The 12,560-nt window shown below is 53.3% G+C and overlaps 1 pseudogene; it reads right to left on the bottom strand.

Annotated features, from left to right (window-relative positions):
• Positions 1 to 5,496: 5,496 nt before the first annotated feature.
• LOC119060895 (rhomboid domain-containing protein 3-like) lies at positions 5,497 to 11,944 on the bottom strand (annotated as a pseudogene).
• Positions 11,945 to 12,560: the final 616 nt, after the last annotated feature.

The raw sequence follows: 12,560 nt of genomic DNA, 5'->3' as shown, positions 1-12,560 counted from the left end.
CCCTATCTTCTAGCCTCCTCCCTCCCCCTGCTCCCTAGGGAGCTCCCCCTGGCTTTACACATTATTTTCTATGCTCCATGTTCTCTCAGGAGGGGTGGGTAGAGCATGCGGGGCAAGCCTGCAGGGTTCCTTAAATAATACATTTATTTTTCTGAGCAGCACGCCAAGAGAGGACTTGAAGGGTGTCTGAATTAACCACGAATAAAATGCAGCCTGCCACCCCTTGAGCTGTTTGCTTTCTGTCTGTCAGAGCCACCTGCCTCCCCATCTTCCGGCTCAAACCTCATCTCAGGGGCCCCCAGGGGACTTCAGCTTGGAGGATCGAGCTTAAATCGCAGCTCCCAGAGGGGTTGTTTTGTAAAACAACAGTGACATCCATATGAGTTGGAAGGGGGAGGGGGAGGGCACCGAGGAAGCTCACAGGCAGCCTGGCCAGGCCGGGCCAAGGTCAGTTTCTGATAGCCAGGGCCAGAAAGAAGGCAGAAGAGGCCAGGAAACTGGAGCCAGGGTGTTTGGGGGATGGGTCCCCACCGTGGCCCTGGTTCCCAATCCTTTCCAGAGGCAGCTTTAAAGATGCTGACGTCCAGCCCCCCCAGCCCCACCCTCCGCCCCTGAGATTCTGATTTCACTGGTCTAAGGGGAGCGCTGGAGGGCATTGGCATATTTTGGTAACTGTTAAGGTGATTCTAATGGGCAACCAAGGTCTTGAACCTACGCTCTAAACACAAAGCACTCACCCTGCGGTGTGGGAAGGGCACCCACTCAGAAGCTGGGAGGTCTGAATTCTAGTCCTGCGTCCGGCAGTCACTCTGCTTTCTCAGATCCTCAGTTTCCCCATCTCTAAAATGAGGTAATGATACTGTCCCCCCACCTCTCAGGAGTCTTGTGAAAAATAAATGAGGGGCTGGGAACTGAAAAGTGTAAAGTGCTCCATAAATGCAGTGTCACCATTGTAAGAGGTATTTCATGTACTAAGGGACCAGGCAGCCCCCAGCACTTCTGGTGGAGACCCTTCCTGCAGGGCCAGCTGGGGAAGAGGGCTCCACCTGGGTGATTACTGCCGCCCACAGTGCCTCTCCTTTTTGACACCACCTTAATTGCCATCATAACAGTGCAAGGCCCACTGAGGCTCCCCCACCCTGCCCAAGTCATCCTGTTCCTTCAGGTTGCCCTAGAGATGAGAAGCAATTGGCAGGCCACTCAAGTCCTGCCCCACCTACCTCAATCTGCAAAATCACTCTCTAGCCTCCCCCAACCCCAAAGGTTTCCTTCAGCTGCACCGACAACCCCTCTGGTCTTTTGGCCTTCCTGGTCCTTCTAATGCTGGTCAAAGCTACCAAACTGATTTCATGTCCTGCCTATGAATCACCACCACCAACCCACCCCCCACCCCGCAATCTGAAAAGCAGGGGCCTACGGTCTTTCCAGAAAGAGACCTTCCCGTTTTCCTGCTTCTGCTGAGACTCATCGGCAGCGGAGGGGTCTGGGCTCAACTCACCCGTCAGCCCTCTTCTCCCTCTGGGTCGCCCGCCCCAGCGGTGTGATCAGCCCAGGCAGGCGCTTCAGCTGCATGAACTGGTGGTGCCTGCCTTCCTTTCAGCTTCTAAGGCCTGTGATTTCTATGACACTTTAGACTGCCCTCCAGCCTCCCTGAATGGACTGCCAACCCTCTCCCTTTCACAGTCAGTTACCTTTCCGTGAAAATATCTGTTTTCCTAATGAGAAAATAAGAAAAAGGAACTTGCCTTTACCCAGTCAGGCCCTTGGACAAGAGATTTGTATATTTACCTCACTATGCCCTACCCACCCAAGGAATTCAGTACTTTTCTCCCATTTTGTCCTGGGTCAGAGAGGTTAAGGAATTTGTCTAGTTTGGGGCCAGGCACCCCGTGTTAGAGGCTGGAGAGACGATGAGAAAGCCAGCCCAGCCCTCGCTGGCCCTGAACTCTGGACTCAGGAGAGGCCGACAGGGTACCAAGTATGGCAGGCAGGATTAGGGACAGCCTGGGCTGCAGGCCACACCCAGGGACAGGTCGTCAGGGATGTCAGGGAAGGCTCTCAAGGGTCGGGCTGTCCAAGCTGAGTGGGAGAGGGAGGCCCCTGAGCCTCCTGTGGGGGCGGGGCGGGGGTAGAGCAGGACGTGTCCGGCAGAAGGAGCGGGATGAGAGAGAGTCAGGAACTGAGTGCTGTCCACAGGACCGGCATCTGCACAGTGCTTCCCTGACTATAAGAATTGAAGTTTGGGCAAAGAAAACAACCTTCCTGGCCCCCTCCTACTTCATTTGGAGGGAAATGTTCACAGGAGGGTTGTTGGTGGAATCTCTAAAGAAAGGCTTAACCATGAGGCAATGAATGCTGGGTAATGAGAGGTTGCCTCTGCTCGCTTCTGGGGCTGTGAGCAGACCCCTCACTGACGCTCCTTCCCATGTCAGCAAAATGAGGGACTGGCATTTGATGCTCACTCGGGCTCCGGAGGGAGTGGGGGAGAACTGTGAAAGTCGAATGGGATTCCTATGAAGAACCTCCCTTAGAAAACATCCGCCAAGTGCGTGACCCAACGTGAACAACTTCCTTCTCCGCGGCCACTTCTTTCTCCAAGGACCAAGCGGAGTAGGGCCCGCCATCTGGATGCAGGATAGAAGGACATGTGTCCCACTGAGGACTGGCCAGCTCCCTGCTGAAAGCTGCAGATTCAACACACATACCAAACCCTTGCGACTCCAGGTCTCTGCTGCCATTGGTCTCTGCTTTCTCTGGAACAAATCAAGTCCATTCTCTACAGTAGCCAGTGGCCACACATAACTATTTAATTTTAAATGAATATAAATTAAACTTCAAAATTTAGCTCTTCCATCCTGGCTGGTGTAGCTCGGTGGATTGAGTGCCAGCCTGCGAACCACTAGAGTTGCAGGTTTGATTCCCAGTCAGGGCACATGCCTGTGCTGCAGGCCAGGTCCCCAGTAGGGGGCGTGTGAGAGGCAACCGCACATTGATGTTTCCCTCCCTCTTTCTCCTTCCCTTCCCCTCTCTCTAAAAATAAATAAAATCTTTAAAAAAGATACTTAAAAAAAGTTTAGCTCTTCCACTGCACTAAGCACACGCCAAGTGTTCAATTAACACCAGAGCTTCTAGACCTCTTTAACCCACACTCCATCCTCCCTGCTCCTCCACAGCACCCCTCTGCCAGGTGGAGCGTCTGCCTGCAGGAAGGCAGGAGGCCACTGTGCAAAGGGAAGCAGGGGCAGGCCTGCCTACCTGCAGTGCTCCCTCCGCATCTGGGAGCCCTCCTTAGCTTTCTTCCCGCCAGTGTGAGGCAGCCAGCAATTTCCACCTTTGCCCGTGGGCTGAGTTAGGTAAACTTGCAACTGGAAAAGTTTGGCTAACACTGTTTCTTTGCCGAAAATAAACCCCTTCCTTGCTCCTTGAGGGCTGAAATGCCTTTTACAGCAACAGCAATTTGGGGGGGAAGTTCAGTCCTGGAATGCAGACAGCTCTGGGAGACAGTACAGGCCTACATATTCACACCGAAGTGTAAGTGACTGAGAGTTCCTGATGGAGCCACAGTAACCAGATCGAGGCCACCGGAAAGGCCACTGGAGCACATCATGGATCAACCTTGCTGACTGCCTCTTCAGAGAACTGAAGCTGAGTGTAAGCTCTAACACTCCTTGCCTTAAAAAGCAAATTTCTAGCCATCTCCTGACATATTTCTAACAAACACTTAATATTTATTGACTTAATATTTATGTGACAGGGTCTCTGCCCTCCCCATCAGCTTCCAACACTACTAACCAGACATCCCAGCATTTGCAGGAGCCTCGCAATCTGTCTGCCTCTCTCACACCCCAGCTTCCCTCACTTCTCTTCGGAGCATCCACAGCGAGAGGGCAGCAGCGAGAACGGTACTGGCTAGAGCCAGAGAGCCTCTCTGTTCCAGAACCTTGGAATATCCGCCCCTCCCAGCCCACCTATCCTCACCCCACTCTCCCTAATAGAGGATTTCCATTTCCACTGGTTAAAAATCAAAATAATAAAAAGAGGGAAAATATAATTCTGGAATTTTATTCACCCAAAAGGAATGATGCAAAGGCTGTGGCAGAATCAAGCTTTGGGGCCTGGGCGCGTCTTAGGGTGCAGCCTTCTCTGAGCGTTGCAGTCCCCCTCAACCTCTTTCCCTGAAGCACCGACACCTCCCCTCACCTCCCGTGAGCCCCCACCCCCACCCGGGCCCTTCCTGACTTGTGACTGCAGCCCCTGGCCGCACACGGACTCCAGGCGGGGTTCACACGGGGCTGCTCTACCACTGATGCCATTTAGGGCTTCACTCCTGCAACAGAAGCCCGAGAGAGTTGCTGCTGTGTCCCAGTGGCCCCTCAGAGGCAGTGGGAAAATAAGCCATCTGGCCACAGAAGGGGCAAGCCAAGCACCACTGGCCTTTCATTGCCTGCTTGGGCTCACCCAACCAGGAAGCTGCTTACAGCCACACAAAAAAGCAGCCTATGGACGCGGCCAGATTTCAGCCTGGGCCGGCCACTCTCCTGTGTTACCGGAAATGGGACCTGGCCCTTAAGAGGTCTGCCTTGGACCTATGGGTAGTGCGTGCGTTCTTCACTACGTACAGAAAGATTTCACAACGTGAGTCCGGGTGACTATGAGGGTACATTTATTAAAGCTGGGGACGAAGAAACAAGGAAGGAATTAGCATAGAAGAAGCAACTGCAGAGCCTAAGCGAGGCTGCCCTGGATTTCTGGGAATGTTATAGGGAAGAAACAAGCCTAGGCAGGCCTTTTCTCTGAGAAGTCAGAGAAAAGGGGACCTTGGAGACAGGTTCAGGGGGTTGCCCCGGATGAACTGCTGCTCCCCATTGCTGCCCTGGTTACAAGCCTGGCAGGGTTTCCGAGAGTTTAGGAGATGCAGGTTTGTGGGAGAAGAGGGGAGGGGAAAGTTGTGAGTGAGCTCCCAGGAGGGGGAGGGTAAGTGTGCACTGGATCCTCCACCCTAAAAGCTTTTAAGGGTAGAGAGTTGAGGGGAGGTCCCAGAGGAGGGTCTGAATCCAGTTCCATCAGCTTTGCAGGTGAGCCCTCTCAGGGTGGTGATCTCTAACTAATTTGTGGGCTCCAGGGCAGGGGTCATTACCTGATGCACCTGCGCCAGAGGTCAGCTGCTGTGTCCCTGGTCTGGTTTTGCTGCTTTTCTGGGTCTGGAGTAGAAATACAACTGAGGCCTGCCTACATGTTAACTCCTAGATGTTATGTCCAGGAAGGAAAGGCCAAGGGAGGGAAGGGGACCCTAAGAGCGAGGTCCTTGTTTTCCCAGTTTTGCCCCCTGCATGGCCCAGGGGCTTTCTACCCTGGTGACCCTCTCTATCTGGCTACATACTGCTTGGCCATTGGTCTCCATTTCCCTATTCCACTTGCTAAGCCATTTTCCTAGCTTCTCACTGACCTGCATTTCCCCCTCAGAGACTCCCAGCCCTCAAGTCTTTTAGGGGTGATTTAGGAGAGTGGATCTTCAGTAGTCGCTTCCTGCTGACAGGGGTCGTGGCCCCTGCCTGATATGAGGGAGACGAGGGACTGGGGTCTGAGACTGGAACCGGGAGGCTGCTGGGTGACTCTCCCCATGCTGGGATGGGCCAGAATCCCTGAGGCATTGTGATACGCAACTGTTGTATCCTAGAGGTGACGAATTTGAGAAGAGGGCTAAACAGATGTGGCCCAAAGATGAGGAGGAGAACTGTAACTGCGAGGGGCCCAAGGAGGAGTAGCAACCAGGCAATGGCGGGGAGAGCAGACCTCACAGCGTCCGGGATGGAACTGGCAGTAGGGTCCTCTTTCCAAAGTTAGGAAGCCAGGTGGGCTGGCCATAGATTTTTCTGGTGTGTTTGTCTACTTGACCTGAAGAGTTGACGTAAGTGCAGCAGGTTTTGGTGATGACTGCACGTACCCCTCCCTCTGATGCCCACAGGTCCTTGAGGGCTGGTCTGCTATCTAGCACGACATCAGCAAGAGAATCTAGAGGCCGTTGTAAGTTTCTTCTTCTTTTTTTTAAAAAGTGAACTGGTTTTATTCCACGCAGCACCAGTACAGGGTGCTGTGGGGGCCTGTCCTGCACCCACTGTGACGTGGCATGCTGGGACTCGGACTACTGACACATAAGCCAGGCCTCTTGTCACCTGAGGGCCGGCCTGTGCTACGGGGGGCCCAGGACCCTCAGGGTGAGTGGGCCCACCCCTCTTCTCAGCCGCCAGGGCCTCAGTACCCACCTCCCCGCTGACCAGCAATGACACAGAACCTTCAATGTGATCTGTGGCTGCTAGTGCCACCAACTGCCTGCTCTGTAGGAAAGCCCATGTGCTGCAGCTGCTGGAGATGTAGAGAGGAGACAGAAGACTTAGGCAGCCATAGTGAGCTCTTGAGAACCTGGGCTTGCCCCTCAAGGAGCGAGGCCTGGATCCCCTCCTGCAGCATCTGCTCACCTAGGGCTGCCCACAGTAGGGTCCCTGTGGGGAAGCTGAGCCTGGTCCAGGCCAGGCCAACCTCTGTGGAGCCGTCCCAGGTCAGCTGCATGGGCCCCAGGCCTGGTGGAAATTGGGCTGAATCTTGCTGCGGGACCGAAGCCTAGGGAGGCCATGTGAGGAGGTCCAGGGGTGAAAAGCCTCACTCCAGGAAGGGTGGAAGGCAGCTCAGCCACACTGCCTGGGGTGGGAAGGAGCCTGAGCGGCCAGCACTCAGCCAAGAGCCTGCACAAAAAGCCCTCCTACAGCAGCTACAGCCACCACTCAGAGAGCTCCAGCCATTAGAAGACCCCAGCTGTGTAGGCCAGGCCAGCAAGGAAGCCACAGAGGAGATGCAGGACGGGTTGCTCAGAGGTGAGCAAATGTGTCAGGATGAGCAGTAGCCATGGTGACAGCCATGGTGGCAGTGCCCCATGGGGCCACCTAGGGTGGTAACCTAGCCCCACCAGCATGGCCAGATGGATAGGCATGTACCTGCAGCCGGCAGCTGCACTGAACACCCTGAGGCCTACCAGCAGCCAGGGGGAGCAGGGTGGAGGCATGCAGAAAACACAGCGTGCCCAGGTGGCACTCCTGCCACCAGCCCACTGTGGGCAGGAGCAACAGACTCAAGAGCAGGCCGGGTAGGGCCGTGTGGCCCACAGCACTGGTCAGCAGCCGCTGTGTGTGCCAGGGGTCCAGCAGCAGCTCCAGGGCCAGGGCAAGGCTGGGTCCGGCCCCCACCAGCCACAGACTGCTCATTAGCAGCATCAGGACTGAGGAGGCAAGAGGCGGCACTGGGGACAGTAGGCCGGGGGGCTTCTGTCATACACGGCTTGGCTGAAGGTGACCAAGGGCAGCCTTGGGGCTGCGTGCTTCCACAGAGCCCCAGCACAGCCCCTCTGGCCCTAGCCCCCCTTTCCACAGGAACGTCCCAGCATCCGCTTCTTCCCATGGTGCATCCCTGGGCAAGCTGTCCAACTTCTGAGTCTCCTTCCTTTTCTGTGAATGGGGATTAAGAAAATCCTGCCCTTATTGGGAAGCCGGAGGGCAGAATGGGAAGGACCTGGAAGAGTCTTCAGGGCAATAGAGAGTGGGGGGTCCCAAGGTGTGGGTCAGACTCAGCTTTGTGACTAGGACAAGTATCCAAATTCCTTGGGCCTCAGCTTCGCATTTGCAGCCTGGGGTGCCCCCACTCTCAGCCCACCAAGAGCCAGGCAGAACACCCATCTGGGAGTAGAAACTCTAGCTTCCCAGAGAAGTCTGGGCACCCTGAAACCGTTCTGCTCACTCTGGGGAGTGTGACCCCCAGTCAACCGCCCAGCGCGCCACCCTTTTCCCTGTCCCACTGTAAGTTTTTGAGGGCATCACTGGTACTTTTTTCTAGAGCAGCTATACTGTCTGTCAAATTGCATAAGGTGGCCTCATGGTAGACAAACCTTCCCCGTGGAGCTGCTGGACTGTTGGCTACCCCTATGCCAGCTGCTATGTGGATTGCCCTGTTATTTTGAGGGTGAGTGGCATTGTAAATAGTGACAGAAATCCCTCAGGGGCCAGGAAAGCCTAAGGCGTACTGGCCTTGAAATTGTGTGTTGCTAACACATTGGTAGACTAGAGCAGGTAATGGTTGGTAGAACCCGGTATAAGGTCTGCTATCATAAGGTCAGGTACTTTGGGGGTGTCCCAGAGAAAGAGATATCCATGAGGGCACATGCCTGGTGGGAACATGTTGTCAAACACCAGGCTTGTAGGTGACACCCAGTAGGTGTCTCCCTCGCAGTCAGGGGAAAAGGGTGCCCCTTCTATGCGGGGGTCCCTTGGCTCTGTGGGGGCTCTGTGTGCTGTGGCAACTTGGCACACGAGTTTCCAGCTGACATTAGCGTCTCCCTGCAACAGCTGCAGGTGTTCCAGGGTCATTCTGAGACTTAATTTCCTAGACCCCGGATTGGCTTGGTGCACACCTGTGTGTCACATGAGGGGTCCAAGAAACACTGTTAGAAAAAGACTTTGGATATATCAGAGATGGTACAGAATCATCTAGTTCGAGCTTATTGACACATTCGTTGGTGGTAAAACAGTGACAGCGGGGTTCCCTGAGGGCCCTTCATAAAAGCCTCAGTACCGACTGCTTGTCAGTCTGATCAACAACCAAGGTTGGACTGGTGCAAGGGAAGCCAGTGGGAACTGGAGGGAGATTAATGAAAAAGGACAGACCTTTTCAAAAGTGTGGGGGGACCCGGAATGTAGAATCAGATTTGAGGGGTCGTAGGTTGAGACTGGGATGGGAAAGCCATTGCAATCAGCTGTCTGTGGCAGATCCAGCAGTTAGAAAGTTGATTTCAGGTGGCAATGATATTGGAGAAGTTCACTAGTATATTTGCCTGCCATTCTCCTTGCAAAGGTCCCAAGTACGGCAGGGACATAAAATCAAGAAAAATACACGTTGTTGGTTGGCGGAGGGAGAGCTGAGACCTTCCCTGAAGTCCAGCAAAAACAGGAGAAATATCAGGAAAACAATTACATTAAATGCCTAATCACCATGACACTTCTCTGTGACAGGCTCTTGTTTCTTGAAGAGGAGCTCGAGGTCCTCAGTGGGTTCACAAGCCTAAGTCTTTGGTTGTGGTTCCCACGGGGACTCATTTAATTTGAGAAAAGTGAACCCAACTGGCTCTTCCTGCAAGCTTCGCTGCAGTTGGGGCGCTGTGGGTAACATGGACTCCAAGGACTCAGAGGTTCCTTGGCACAGCTTGGCTAGAGTCCTTCCCAGGGTTCGATGAGCTTTTCCCACCTCACCCAAGGATTGGAGTCTGCGTGATGAGTGTCGGTGACGGTCGATTCCCAGAGCTGGAGCCTGCTGCCGTGTGGTCCTGGCTACAGGAGGCCTGTCGTCACTCTGTAAGCTTCTTGGAAGAGCAAACCTAGGTGAGATTTCTTTAGCAAGTATTTGGCCACCTCAGCTGCCTTTTCTGTTCTGGTAGGCAAGGTTTCAATGCTTCCAGGGAAAGTGTCTGCAAACACTAGCAAAAATTTCAGTCGAGCTTTGGGGGCATCTGAGTGAAATCAGTTTGCCGATTCTCCCCAGGATAGGTGCCCCTTGTCTCATATTGGCATCGAGAGGGGCGGAGGAAGGTGACTCTGGGGTTATTTTTGGAGCATATTCCACATCCTCGGGTCATTTCCTTTACAGTTTTATGAAGCCCTTGTGTCACAAATGCCTGGGAGACAAGGGTGGCGAGAGCATCTCTCCCCAGGCAGGTGATTTCATGGAGCATTTTGATGCATTTGCATTTTAAGCTTTGAGGCGATAAAAGTCTGTTATCCCTCAACACCCTGCCTGTCCGGTCTCTAGTGTATTGTCTCTGACTCTCTCTGTGTCCCCCCTTGGTGGCCCCTGCAGTGTATTACTGCCATTTCCCCGGGGAGTGTCACAGCCACCAGGGATACTCACATTTCTTCACAGTGTTTCACGGGGTAGTTTTTAGTTGTTAAAACTCCTCTTTCCTTTCAAATAGCAGCATGGGCATGAAGTATTACCAATCCATATTTTGAATCAGTATAGATATTAACCAGGAGATTTTTTCCTGACTGTAAGGCCCTAGTGAGTGCTATGAGTTCAGGTTTTTGGCCTGAAGTGGTAGGGGAGGGGCTTTGCCTCTGTTGTCCTGAAGACCGACTCTGTCTAGTATAGAACCGCTGCTGTCTGCAAACCGTTCCACTTCAGGGTTATGTAAAGGTTCCTCTTGTAGGTCAGATCTGCTTGAATATACTTGTTCAGTAGTCTGTATGCATTGATGTGCGACCTCGGTTTTCTTGTTTATTGACAGGATTGAGAGTTTGGCAAACCTTTAGGGTTAATTTAGGAGAGTCAAGGAGGAGAGTCCGAAACTTACTTAGCCTCCCCCCCCCCACCCCGTGAACCACTGATGCCTGTTTATTTCCAGCACAGCTTGTACCTGATCGGGGCTGTGCACTTCGAGCAGCTGCCCTCGGCTGTTTCTTGGCCTCTCCTGTTAGAGCAGTGGCTGCTACAACTCATAACTGTATGGTCAGCCAGCTGACCCAGGTCCTGCTACAGGACCTAGCTGTTTTGAAAAGGAAGCTCCTTGCCTTGGAGTCAGACCCGATTTCTGGGTAGGGAGTCCAAGTGCTCTGCCTTTTCTCTCTGCCATGTACAGGGTAAATGGCTTTTCTGGGTTGGCACTCAGGGGTCCAGTCTATAGGTTCTTTGTCATCTCCCTTTGAAGCCTCATGTGGAGGTTTAGCAATGAGCCCGAACCCTGGTCCCCATAGGCAGTGGGAGGTAGCCATTCCTAAAAACCCTTGAAGCTGTCGAGGGGCTCTGAGAGCCAGCATGGCCTGTTTTCTTTGGGGTGACAGGGCCCTGGCTGTTGGAGTGAGCAGGTTACCCTAGGCATTGGACCCACTGGGAGGGTATTTGGGCCTTTTGGGGAGAGACTTTTTGTCCTCCGAGGCCCTGAGGGAGCATAGTCCATGTATATTGGCAAGTTTCTCTAGTTTGGGGGTTAGGCCTTTCCAACACGAATAAGTACTAGGAACCAGGATAAAGGGGGGTGCAGAAAAAGGCGTCCTTTACTGTATTAAATCTAATACAGTAAAATATTTGGCTTCTCCTGGGATTTGAGTTAAGATAGTGGAGGGGTTTGGAGCTATAGGATGGACCAGAATCACAGCCTCATTTTCCTCCCTCAGGTCTTGTGCAAACCAGAGCTCTCTGTTCAGCTCCTGCACTGGGAGAACAGGGCACTGCATATGGACTGGCAGGGCCTGAGAGGCCCACACATTAAATGTCTTTTAGTGAGAGGTTCAGTCCCTCTTAGGCCTCCGGTTTTAGCAGGCTCTGTCTCTTGTTAGGGTAGGACACCCCCGGTATCAGAGATACCCTGACGGGGGTGCGTTTGTGGCCCTGCCTGATATTCCACTTTCCCACACCTCAGGGTTGACGTGCACGAGGTCAGACTCTGGAGTATTATACTTCTGGGTTCAGGGTGAGAAATTAGATTGGCCATCAGGCATCACAACAAGGGTTCATTATATTTTATGGCTGATATTCCTAGGGTGGTGGTAGTTCCTACACGGGATGAGATGTCCCTCCCTAATAAGCAAATGGGGCACCCTGGAACCACAACGAAGTCATGACTAAGAGTGGGATTTCCGAGGCTGCAGCAGGGGGCGAGGGAGTTTCGAGTGAAATGGTAGCGTTGAGGACGTCCACTCACTCCAGTGATCAAACAGGTTTTGAAGAAAGAGGCCCTGGTGCGTGAGTCAGAGCAGAGTGAGCAGCCCTGTGTCCATTAAAGATGTAAAGAGCTACCTGCCTCATGAAGGCTCACCTGAGGCTCCTCTGGTGTGATGGTCAGCTGGTCAGTGGGGCAGTAGGAGGATGGGGGCACCGTCAATTCTTGGGTCATGGGTGTCCTGACCGTCATTGGTTTAGAGGCTGTAGGTTTCCTTCGGAGCCTAGCATGCTCCCCTTTCCGATGGCCTCCCCTCTTACAGAGGGGGCACGGTCCTGGAGGGGCACGGCGGGGCTGAGTTCGTTGTGGGCTCTCCCTTTCCTAGTGTTTTTCTGGTGCTTGGGAATAGCGTCGCCCCTTTGCTGTTCTTTGTAGCCTGGCGGCCGGGGACCAAGGTGGTGTGAGACTGAGAGCAAGGCTAAACGAGTGAGTCTTTGTTCCCACAGGGTGGCTACACTGAAAACCATTTCTGCCAGGTGCTCAGTGAGGGGTCAGAGGTCCCAAGGTTAGCTTTGTGATTTTCTCCTTATCTCTGGAGCTGCCTGCAGGAAAAAAGACATCCCCAGAAGTGCACCACCCTCAACAGGGTGGTGTCGATGTACTTTTGTAACACTTCAGTGAATTGTCCCCAAAAAGGGCAGGATTTTCAACCTCTTCTTGAGTGGCCTCTTTCATTTTGTCATAATGAACAGACTTAATGGTGCAGATTTTCATCTCTTCTATGAGACCAGTAACCATTATGGGTCTGGCGATCCCTTCCCTCTCATCCTTCACCTGCCCCGGTGTGATAGGGACACCGCCTGGTTAG

The sequence above is a fragment of the Artibeus jamaicensis genome, unplaced genomic scaffold (assembly GCF_021234435.1).
Source record: "Artibeus jamaicensis isolate MK-2021 breed Jamaican fruit bat unplaced genomic scaffold, CSHL_Jam_final contig_465, whole genome shotgun sequence".
NCBI classification, from domain to species: Eukaryota; Metazoa; Chordata; class Mammalia; order Chiroptera; family Phyllostomidae; genus Artibeus; species Artibeus jamaicensis.
This window is presented reverse-complemented; position numbering and strand designations above follow the sequence as displayed.